This window comes from Lissotriton vulgaris, unplaced genomic scaffold (assembly GCF_964263255.1).
Source record: "Lissotriton vulgaris unplaced genomic scaffold, aLisVul1.2 SCAFFOLD_6572, whole genome shotgun sequence".
Classification (NCBI taxonomy): domain Eukaryota; kingdom Metazoa; phylum Chordata; class Amphibia; order Caudata; family Salamandridae; genus Lissotriton; species Lissotriton vulgaris.
Window position 1 is genome coordinate 63,461 of NW_028248061.1, and position 10,629 is coordinate 74,089.

Consider the following 10,629-nt stretch of genomic DNA (forward strand, 5'->3'; position numbering starts at 1 on the left):
TTCTATGTTCTGTAGCAAATTCATCTGTCTTATACCTTGTGAAAGAATGGTAACATAAAAACATATCCAACGTTCATTGGAAATGCTACTCCCGTGATAATGCTCATACGCCCACACTTTCATCCATCCACCCATCATTCATCCCACCACCTTTTCATACATCATTCATACATGCAACATTTTCTCCATCCATACATCCATCTAACATTTCATTCTCCCAAATATACATCCATCCACACACCCTTTCATCAACCATCATTCATCCACTTACCTTTTCACACATCCATCCATGCAACTTTTTATTTAGCCTTTTATCCTCCCATCCATACATCCTTCATCCATCCACGCTATCATCTATACATCAATACGCCCACCCTTTCATCCATCCACACATCATTCATCGCATCCACCCATCATTCACCACAGCACCTTTTCACACATACATACATCATTCATCCATGCAATTTTTATCCATCCATACATCCAGCCATGTTTTCTTCCATCCGTCCTTCATCCGTCCACCCTTTTATCCTTTCATGCATCCTTTCATCCACACTTTTATTCATCCATCCACACTTGCATCTTTCCATCCATACATCCATCCTTTTCTCATCCACCCTTCAATCCATACACCCATCATACAGCCACCTACATTTGCACACATCCATCCATCATTCATGCAACATTTTTATTAATACATCCATCTACCATTTATTCTACTAACAATACATCCATCCACACTTTCAGCTTTCCATCCATACATCCATCTTTACACATACACACTTCTATCCATCCACTCATCATTTGTCCAACAACCTTTTCAACGATCCATCAATCATTCATCCATGCAATATTTTCGACATCCATCTTAAAAATTAATTCCCCAATCTATACACACATCAACGCATCCATCCAGCCACACAATACTTATCCACCTACATTTTCACTCATACATCATACATCCATGCAACATTTTAACTATCCATCCTTTCATTTTTCCATCCATCCATCCTACATGCTTCATCCATCCAACGTTTCATCTATACATCAATACACACACACTTTCATCCATCCACCCATCATTCATCACACCACCTTTTCACACCTCCATACATCATTCATCCATTCAACATTTTATACATCCATACATCCACCTTTTATTACATCCGTCCTTCTTCCGTCCACCCTTTCATCCTTCCACGCATCCTTTCATCCATTCACACTTTCAACAATACATCCTGCATCCAACCACCCTTTCATCCTTCCATCCATACATCCATCCTTTACACATCCACACACCTTTTCACACATCCATCATTCATCCATGCGACATTTTATACATCAATCTTCAAATTATTCGGAAGTTATGGGATTTTTCAAACTAGTAAAGTCACTATGCAATATAGTTCCTATGCATGGTTCTGTGTCATCCTCAAGTGCCTTATTGATGTTTTACAACAAAACGTGCAATCGCTTTCTAAGACCTTGACCTCATTGTATATGTTGTTTAAAGAAGTTTCTAAGCAGCTGCCTGCATCCATCTAACAGTGCCTTGTCCAAAATATATTTTCATAAGTTGAAAAAAAGGACACAATACTTTACTGTAAATGGAAGTAAAAACAGAAAATATTCAAATTATGTTTCATAAAAAATGAAAAAAACAGTATTTTCATTAAATTTTAATTTGCTTTCATACAATAATAGTAAATATATTTACTTAAATAACATTTTGAAACATTATTATCTTGTCTGTGCATTATTATTTACAAACTTCATAAAATATGTTACTGTGCAAATTTAGTTGAAAGAAACTACAACAAATGCACTCATTCTATGTTCTATAGCAAATTGAGGAAAATGCCCAAAATGTTACTGTGCACAATATTCTTTTTTTTAAAGAAGCTAGAACATGCACTCATTCTATGTTCTGTAGCAAATTCATCTGTCTTATACCTTGTGAAAGAATGGGACAATAAAAACATATCCCACATTCATTAGAACTGCTTCTCCCGTGATAATGCTCATACGCCCATACTTTCATCCATCCACCCATCATTCATCCCACCACCTTATCATACATCATTCATCCATGCAATATTTTATCCATCCATACATCCAGCCACGTTTTATTCCATTCGTCCACCCTTTTATCCTACCAGACATCCTTTCATCCACACTTTCATTCATCCATCCACACTTGCATCTTTCCATCCATACTTTCTCAGCCACACTTCGATCCATCCACCCATCATACAGCCACCTACATTTTCACACATCCATTCATCATTCATGCAACATTTTTATTAATACATCTATCTAACATTTCATTCTACTAACAATACATTCACTCACTTTCAGCTTTACATCCATACATCCATCCTTTACACATCCACCCTTCATTCCATCCACTCATCATTCGTCCACCCACCTTTTCAACAATACATCATTCATCCATGCAACATATTCAACATCCATCTTAAAATTTCAGTCTCCAATGTATATACACATCAACGCATCCATCCAGCAACACATCATTTATCCACCTACATTTTCACACATACATCATACATCCATGCAACATTTTAACTATCCATACTTTCACTCTACCATCCATCCTTCATCCATCCAACGTTTCATCTATACATCCATCCACCCACACTTTCATCCACCCACCCATCATTCATCACAACACATTTTCACACATCCATACATCATTCATCCATGCAACATTTTATACATCCATACATCCACCTTTTCTTACATCCGTCCGTCCGGCCACCCTTTTATCCTTCCATGCATCCTTTCATCCACACTTTTATTCATCCATCCTTCATCCAGCCACACTTCCACCTTTCCATACATCCATCCTTTACTCATCCACCCTTCGATCCATACACCCATCATACAGCCACATAAATTTCCACACATCCATCCATCATTCATGCAACATTTTTATTAATACATTCATCTACCATTTCATTCTACTAACAATACATCCATCCACACTTTCAGCTTTCCATCCATACAGCCATCATTTACACATCCACCCTTCTATCCATTCACTCATCATTCGTCCAACAACTTTTTCAACAATCCATCAATCATTCATCCATGCAACATTTTGTACATCCATCTTAAAATTTCATTCCACAATCTATACACACATCAACACATCCATCCAGCCACACATTATTTATTCACCTAGCTTTTCACACATGCATCATACATCCATGCAACTTTAACTATCCATCCTTTAATTCTTCCATCCATCCTTCATACATCCTTCATCCATCCATCGTTTCATCTATACATCAATTCACCCACACTTTCATCCATCAACCCATCATTCATCACACCACCTTTTCACACATCCATACATCATTCATCCATGCAACATTTTATACATCCATACAACTACATTTTCTTTCATCCGTCCTTCCGTCCAACATTTCATCCTTCCATGCATCCTTTCATCCATTCACACTTTCAACAATCCATCCTGCATCCATCCACACTTTCATCCTTCCATCCATACATCCATCCTTTACACATCCACACACCTTTTCACACATCCATCATTCATCCATGCAACATTTTATACATCAATCTTCAGATTCTTCAGAAGTTATGGGTTTTTCAAACTAGTAAAGTCACTGTGCAATATTGTGCCTATGCATGGTTCGGTGTGTCATCCTCAAGTGCCTTATTGATGTTTTACAACAATACATGCAATCGCATTCTAAGACCTTCACATCATTGTATATGTTGTTTAAAGAAGTTTCGAAGCAGCTGCCTGCATCCATCTAAAAGTGGCTTGTACAAGATATATTTTCATAAGTTGAAAAAAAGGACACAACACTTTACTGTAAATGGAAGTAAAAAAACAAAATTAAATTACGTTTCATAAAAAATGTAAAAGTATTTTCAGTAAAGTTTAATTTGCTTACATACAATAATAATAAATATATTTACTTAAATAAAAAATGTAAACCTTATCTTGTCTTTGCATTATTATTTACAAACAACATAAATATGTTACTGTGCAAATTTAGTTTAAAAAAAATACAACAAATGCACTCATTCTATGTTCTATAGCAAATTGATCAAAATGCCAGATTATGTTACTGTGCAATATTTTTTTGTAAAGAAGCTATACCACATGCACTCATTGTTCTGTAGCAAATTCATCTGTCTTATACCTTCAGAAACAATGGTAAAAAGATATCCTACGTTCATTAGAAGTGCTACTCCTGTAATAATACTCACAACAAGATAAAAATTGTGAATAAGATACATCATTCATCCTACCACATTTTCACACATCCATACATCATTTATCTATGCAACATTTTATCCATCCGTACATCCACGTTTTCTTCCATCCTTCTTCCATCCACACTTTCATCCTTCCATGCATCTATTCATCCACACTTTCAACAATCCATCCTGCATCCCTCCACCCTTTCATCCTTCCATCCATACATCCATCCTTTCAACATCCACATTTCAATCCATCCAACAATCAATAATCCACCCACATTTTCACACATCCATTCATCCATGCAACTTTTAATACATCAATCTTCATATTCTTCAGAAGTTATAGGGTTTATTACATTAATAAAGTCACTGTGCAATATTGTGCCTCTGCATGGTTCGGTGTCATCCACATGTACCTTATTAATGTTTTACAACAATACATGCACTCACATTCTAAGACCTTGACCTCCTTGTATATGGTGTTTCAAAAACGTTCTAAGCATCTGCCTGCGTCCATCTAAGAGTGGCTTCAATAAGATATATTGTACACCATTGTATAGTTACAAAAAAATATATTCTTCATAATAAACAATTGAAAATAACTCTCCAAAGATTTATAGAACTCTAAGGGCTTACTATACATTGCCAAACAAGGGGAAAGGTTTCTGTGTGTGAGCGGAGTGGCTCTAAGTGTGGAGGGGGCTTTGTAGGAGGTGACTCGCAGTTTATAGAAGAGGCTCACAGTCTGTGGAGGGAGCTCAAAGTGTGTGTGGGGGGGCTCGCAGTGTGGTGGTGCTCGCAGTGTGTGTGGGAGGGGCGCAGTGTGGGTGTGTGTTGGGGGCTCTCTGTAGGTGTTTGTGGGTGTCATTTGCAAAAGATAAAGCTAGTGCCATTGCAAATAACAATGCCATTTAGTTATGTTAAAAAAAAAAGGTCAAGAGCTTTGCCAACAGCTCAAACTTTAACAAAGGCAAAACCATTGCATTGTAAATGCTTGTTGTTCCTATGTCTGCCGCCCCCACTCACAGAACACCCTTCCCTCCCCGTGGCTTTTCACAAGCACAGCCAGGACCAGGTGTATTTGTCATTTAAGTGAAAGGTGGGCTATGAAACGAATTGGAAGGTGGGCTGTCTTGAAGGGTCCTTGCTTTCAACGCAGTCCTCCGTTTGTTTCTATATTAAAGAGGCAAAGGAGCCATCATTATAGCCCTTCCTTGCTTTACAAATCATAGAAGGTATTGAATGGCTATTATGAAGGCTTCAGAGTCATTAAACCATACCTATGTATTGGCTTTGTTACTGTTTCTTAGTTATAGTTACCAGATTGCTAAATCAAGACTCCTCTTTTGCACCCATAATAACTGTTCCCCGGGACAGTTTGCACCTTTCCACCTTTCCAGGCAGCTTCAGCGTTTGGTGCCAGCTATGGGCGTGGCTTGCGTGCGGCCTTAGAATGAGTGCACATGATAATCCTTGTTTATTTTCTTTCTGTAAATACATGTTGTTGCAGGAGAGCAGGACCCTAAAAAAGTGCAGGGTGCAGATCAAAGAGTTCCAGCTGCCTCTGAGGGACATGGTCTGTGATTGAGTGGCAGAAGACTAAACCCGCAAGGCTAGTGTCAGACGAAATCGTTAATTTCTTCAGGCACCTCCCAGTCCAATTTGTACCAAATTTGGGGGAAACACAGCATCGAATTCAAGCCTTGAGCATGTCAAGTTTGATGCAGTTTAGTGAAACGGTTCAAAAGTTGTAAGGAGTTCCCAAACTTAACATTTTCCCATTTAATTTGTCATTTCCCAAAGCCAGCTTTAGATGTAAATAACTATAAATCTGCTTAACAATAGTCGGCCTAAAAGTAATGGCACAACCGCCTTTCTAGATTTCTATTCTTTTCTTCATTTGGTGACTTTCTGCCCAGCAGTTTTCGAGAGGAAAGGTGCCCCTAGAGTCTCAGAAAGAGCATTTTATTTCTGGTGGATGAGGACTGAGCCCTACCTTTTTAAAGTCAACAGCAAAATTACTATTTTTCATTAAAAAAAGTTAATGTTATACCTAAGTACCCACAAAACCATAACAATGTAGTACCTCTACCCTGATTTCTAAGCACTGCAATAAAAGACCTGGAATATCTGACTCCAGAACACACACAATGCTGTTCTATACGGGTCTATATAATGGCCAGGAGACAAATATCAAAATATCCTCTCAGTTCTGACAATGTACTTCCTCACCAGTGGTTTTCAAGGGTATCTCTATCCCAGTTTGCAATATGCATCGCACCAGAACTGAAATCATGCATTACCTCATCGTCCCTCCCTCGCTTCCCTTCCTTACTAAATTGAGGCATCCCTGCCTCAAGAGACACCCGTACCCACGTGATTTGTCACGTGGGGACTATATATAGCCCCCAGCCCCCTCATACCTCCTGTTTTTTTTCTGTCTCACCATTGTGAGACACGCGTCCCACGCGCTGGCCGTTCTGCGGAGCTACGGTCTTTTCTGAGGTTTGGAGGGCTTCTCCCTCACTTGCTGTTGCGTGCTGGGTCTGGCGGCGCCGACCTGGTGTGCGCGAGCCTTCCCCACCGCATTTCTGGAGTTGCGGTGCACTTCTCGGCGGCTGGGCGGTCGGGTTCCGGGTGACGGTGTCACCGGCCCTGAGTGGCTGGGGCTGTGGTTCTGGTTCAAGTGGCCTGAATGGCAGACGGCGGCTGGCGGATGTGCTGTGGCTTCTCGGCTGGCTGTTTCCGATGCTCCTTTATGGTAGGGGCCTCGTTTGAGGTCGTTTTTTATACGTTTTTATGTTTTGATGATTGGTTTCTGTTTCTACGGGCTTCTTCATTGGTTGCCTCGTGCATTTCTGAACCTATTGGTTGTCTCCCGGCTGGGGCTGTGTTGCACGTTATTTAAGTGCTTGCCTCGGCTGTTCTACCCTGTCAGTTACATTATGGCTAAACAGACTTCTAAGCGCTTGAGAGTTTTGTCTTCCTCTGATGATGATGGTGAGGTGCTGTCCCGGCTCGTCGGACCAGGTCCCAGGTTTTGATGGATTCTTCTGCCCTCCTGTCTGCTTCTGAGGTGCAGTCCATGATTGAGGCTGCTGTGTCTCGCGCTCTGGAGACGAGGGGTGCTAAAGCGAGGCGCAGGTCTTCTCGTGTTGCGGGGGTCTGGTGGACTCTCCCTCTGAGGACTCTTCTTCTTCTTCGGACGCTGCCATGCCTTCTACGTCTTCGGGGAAGTTTGTGCATAGGGAGGAGGTGCCTGCTATTCTCTAGCAGATCAGGGAGAACTTGGGGTTTTCTCCTTTTGCTGCTCCCATGGGGTCTGAGGACATTTTTCCCCAATATGTGAAGCCCCCTGCGCTCGCTATGCCCTTTCATGGCCGCATCAAAGACTTAATATTGGGGGAATGGCGGGACCTTGAGCGCGCCTCTGTTCCTCGTTTTTTGCAGAAGCTTTATTCCCTGGAGGAGGGGGAGGTCTCTCTTCCTCACTCTGTGAAGGTGGATGCCATGTTGGCCACTCTTATTGGTCGCACTTCTATTAATCCTGAAGATTGCTCGCCTTTGGATGCCACGGATAAAAAGGTGGATGGAGCACTGAAGAAGGCCTTTTCCGCTGGGAATTTGTCTTTGTGTGCTGGCATCTACTCGGCGTATGCGGCGCAGTCCTTGGTGTCTGACTTTGGCAAGCTGGCCACGGCTATTCAGGAGGAGACGGACTGCTCTGGCTTGCTTGTCCACATGGAGCAGAAGGCTAAGCTCTTGGCTAACGTCTCTTCGGATGTGCTTCCGTCTGCGGCCATGACCTCTGGCTCCTTGGTGTTGGCTCGTCGGAACTTATGGATGTATGACTGGAAGGCTGATTCTTCGGAGAAGTCCTCACTCCTTAAAATTCCCTTTGATGGCAAGTTGCTCTTTTGTGACCAGCTGGATAGTATGATCACTAAGGCCTTCAAGGACCGTAAGCATGCACTGCCTTACAAGGGCAAGGCGTCTGCCTCTGGTTCTCGCCGTTTTTGGAATCCGGCTCCTTTCTCCTCTGCGTCCTTTCAGTCTTCCCGCCAGTCTTCCAAGAACTTTTCTGCTCGTCAACGCCAGTTCAGGTACAGGAAATCTTCGGCCTTGCCTGGTCCAAAGCTTCCGGCGGATGCCTTCAAGAGGAAGTCCTGACGTCGACTGTGTTTCAGCCGCAAATCCTGTGGGAAGGAGGCTGTTGTCTTTCCTGGATGCTTGGCGGCTGGATGTAAGGGATATCTGGGCATTGACTATTATCAGGAGAGGCTATCTTATAGACTTTGTCGCCGTTCCACCCGGCTGGGGCACCATCCTTACTCCTATCCCCAAGTCTCCATCCAAGAGGGAGGCTCTGCTGGAGGGGGTTCGGGATCTTCTGTCAAAGAAGGCGATTGTTCCGGTCCCGCTGGCACAGCGAGGTCTGGGATGTTATTCCATTTTGTTTCTGGTCCAGAAGGTGTCAGGGGGATTCCGGCCGGTTCTGGACCTGAAGAGGGTGAATGGTTGGGTTCGGGCCGTCCATTTCAAGATGATGACTTTGCAGTCCATCATCCCGTTGGTGGGGGTCCAGGACTTCATGACGTCTATCGATTTACAGGACGCCTACCTTCAAGTTCCTGTGGCTCGGACTCATCAGCAGTTTCTTCGTTTTGCGGTTGGCAGCTTCCACTTCCAGTTTGCAGTTTTGCCATTCGGGCTGTAGTCCACCCCTCGGGGCTTCACCAAGCTCTTGGCCCCTTTAGTGGCCCTGGTCAACTGTCAGGGGATATTTTTGTATCTATATCTAGACGACTGGTTGGTTTATGCTCCCTCTTTCCAGTTTACACAGATCACACAGACTTGGTGCAGGCCGTTTTGAGGGAGCACGGCTTTCTTGTCAATCTGGGCAAGTCGTTCCTTGTTCCATCCCAGGATCGTCTCTTCATTGGGACCAGGTTTCAGACAGATTTGGGGGTGGTCACTGTGCCCGAAGCTCGGGTGGCCAAGATTCAGGCTCACATCCTGTCTCTTCTGTCCGAACCGGTGCAGGTGGCGGCCCGTTGGCTACAGGTTCAGGGGGATATGGCAGCCACTGTATTTCTGGTTCCTTGGGCCAGATTTCATTTGCACACTCTGATGGCTCATGTTCTGGCGCATTGGTCTCCCCATTGCCTTCCCCTCTCTTCTCCGATCCCGGTTTCCCCTCAGATCAGGTTGTCTCTGGGTTGGTGGCTGGTTCGGGGTCATTTGCTGAAGGGAGTCTCTCTCTCTCCTCCGGCTCCGGTTATGGTGACCACCGATGCCAGCCTCTCGGGATGGGGGGCCTGGCTGGGAGTTCATCAGTCCAGGGGCTTCTGGTCTCCCGCTCAGAGCGGGATGTCGTCGAACTGGAGGGAGTTGGAGGCTGTCCGTTTGGCTCTGTTGGCCTTCTCCCGGTTTCTGCGGGGTTCCGTGGTCCTGGTCAGGACGGACAACATCACTGTCATGGCTTACGTCAACAGGCATGGGGGGACGAGGTCCTCTTCTCTAGCCCTAGTAGCGAGTCGGTTGTTTGTTTGGGCGGAATCTCATCTGTTGGCGCTCTCAGCGATCCATATTCAGGGGGTTTCCAATACCCGGGCGGATGCCCTCAGCAGGGCCATTCCGCCTTCTGTGGATTTCTGCCTTCGTCAGAAGTTGTTTGTGGCTCTGACGATGCGTTGGGGTGTTCCGGTGGTGGACCTCTTTGCGGATGTGGGAAATGCCTTGGTGTTCCGGTTTGTCTCCCGCTGTCGGGAGGGTCAGCCTGGGCGGTGGATGCTCTCTCCTGCCCTTGGCCCCGCGGGCTTCTGTATGCGTTTCCTCCTTTCCCCCTTCTTCTCCGCTTCCTTCTACGGGTCCGGTCCTTGGGGGCTTCTGTGATTCTGGTGGCACCGGCGTGGCCTCGTGCCTCCTGGTTTCCTCTCCTGGTGGAGTTGAGGTCGGAGGTGGAATGGTTGCTGCCTCTGTCTCCTTCCCCTTTGGTCTTCCCGGCGTTACAACAGGATGTTCTGGGCCGGATGCGCTTGGCGGCTTGGAGGTTGAACCCTTAGGTTATCTGCGGCAAGGGGTTCCGGCTGGTTTGACCTCCACTCTGCAGGCGGCAAGGCGCGCTTCGACCAACAAGAGTTACCTGCGACACTGGCGTTCTTTCAGTCGGTGGTGTCTTGTCAAAGGTTTGGAGCCTACTTCCTCTTCTTTGTTTGAGGTGATGCTGTTTCTTCAAGAGGGTGCTTCCTTGGGCTTGAAGGTGTCTTCCCTTCGTTTGCGATGGGCTGCAATTAAGGCGTTTAGGAGCTCTTGGGGCAATCTCTTGGATTCTGAGGGGTTGGTCAGTCGCCTTTTTAAGGGTTTGGG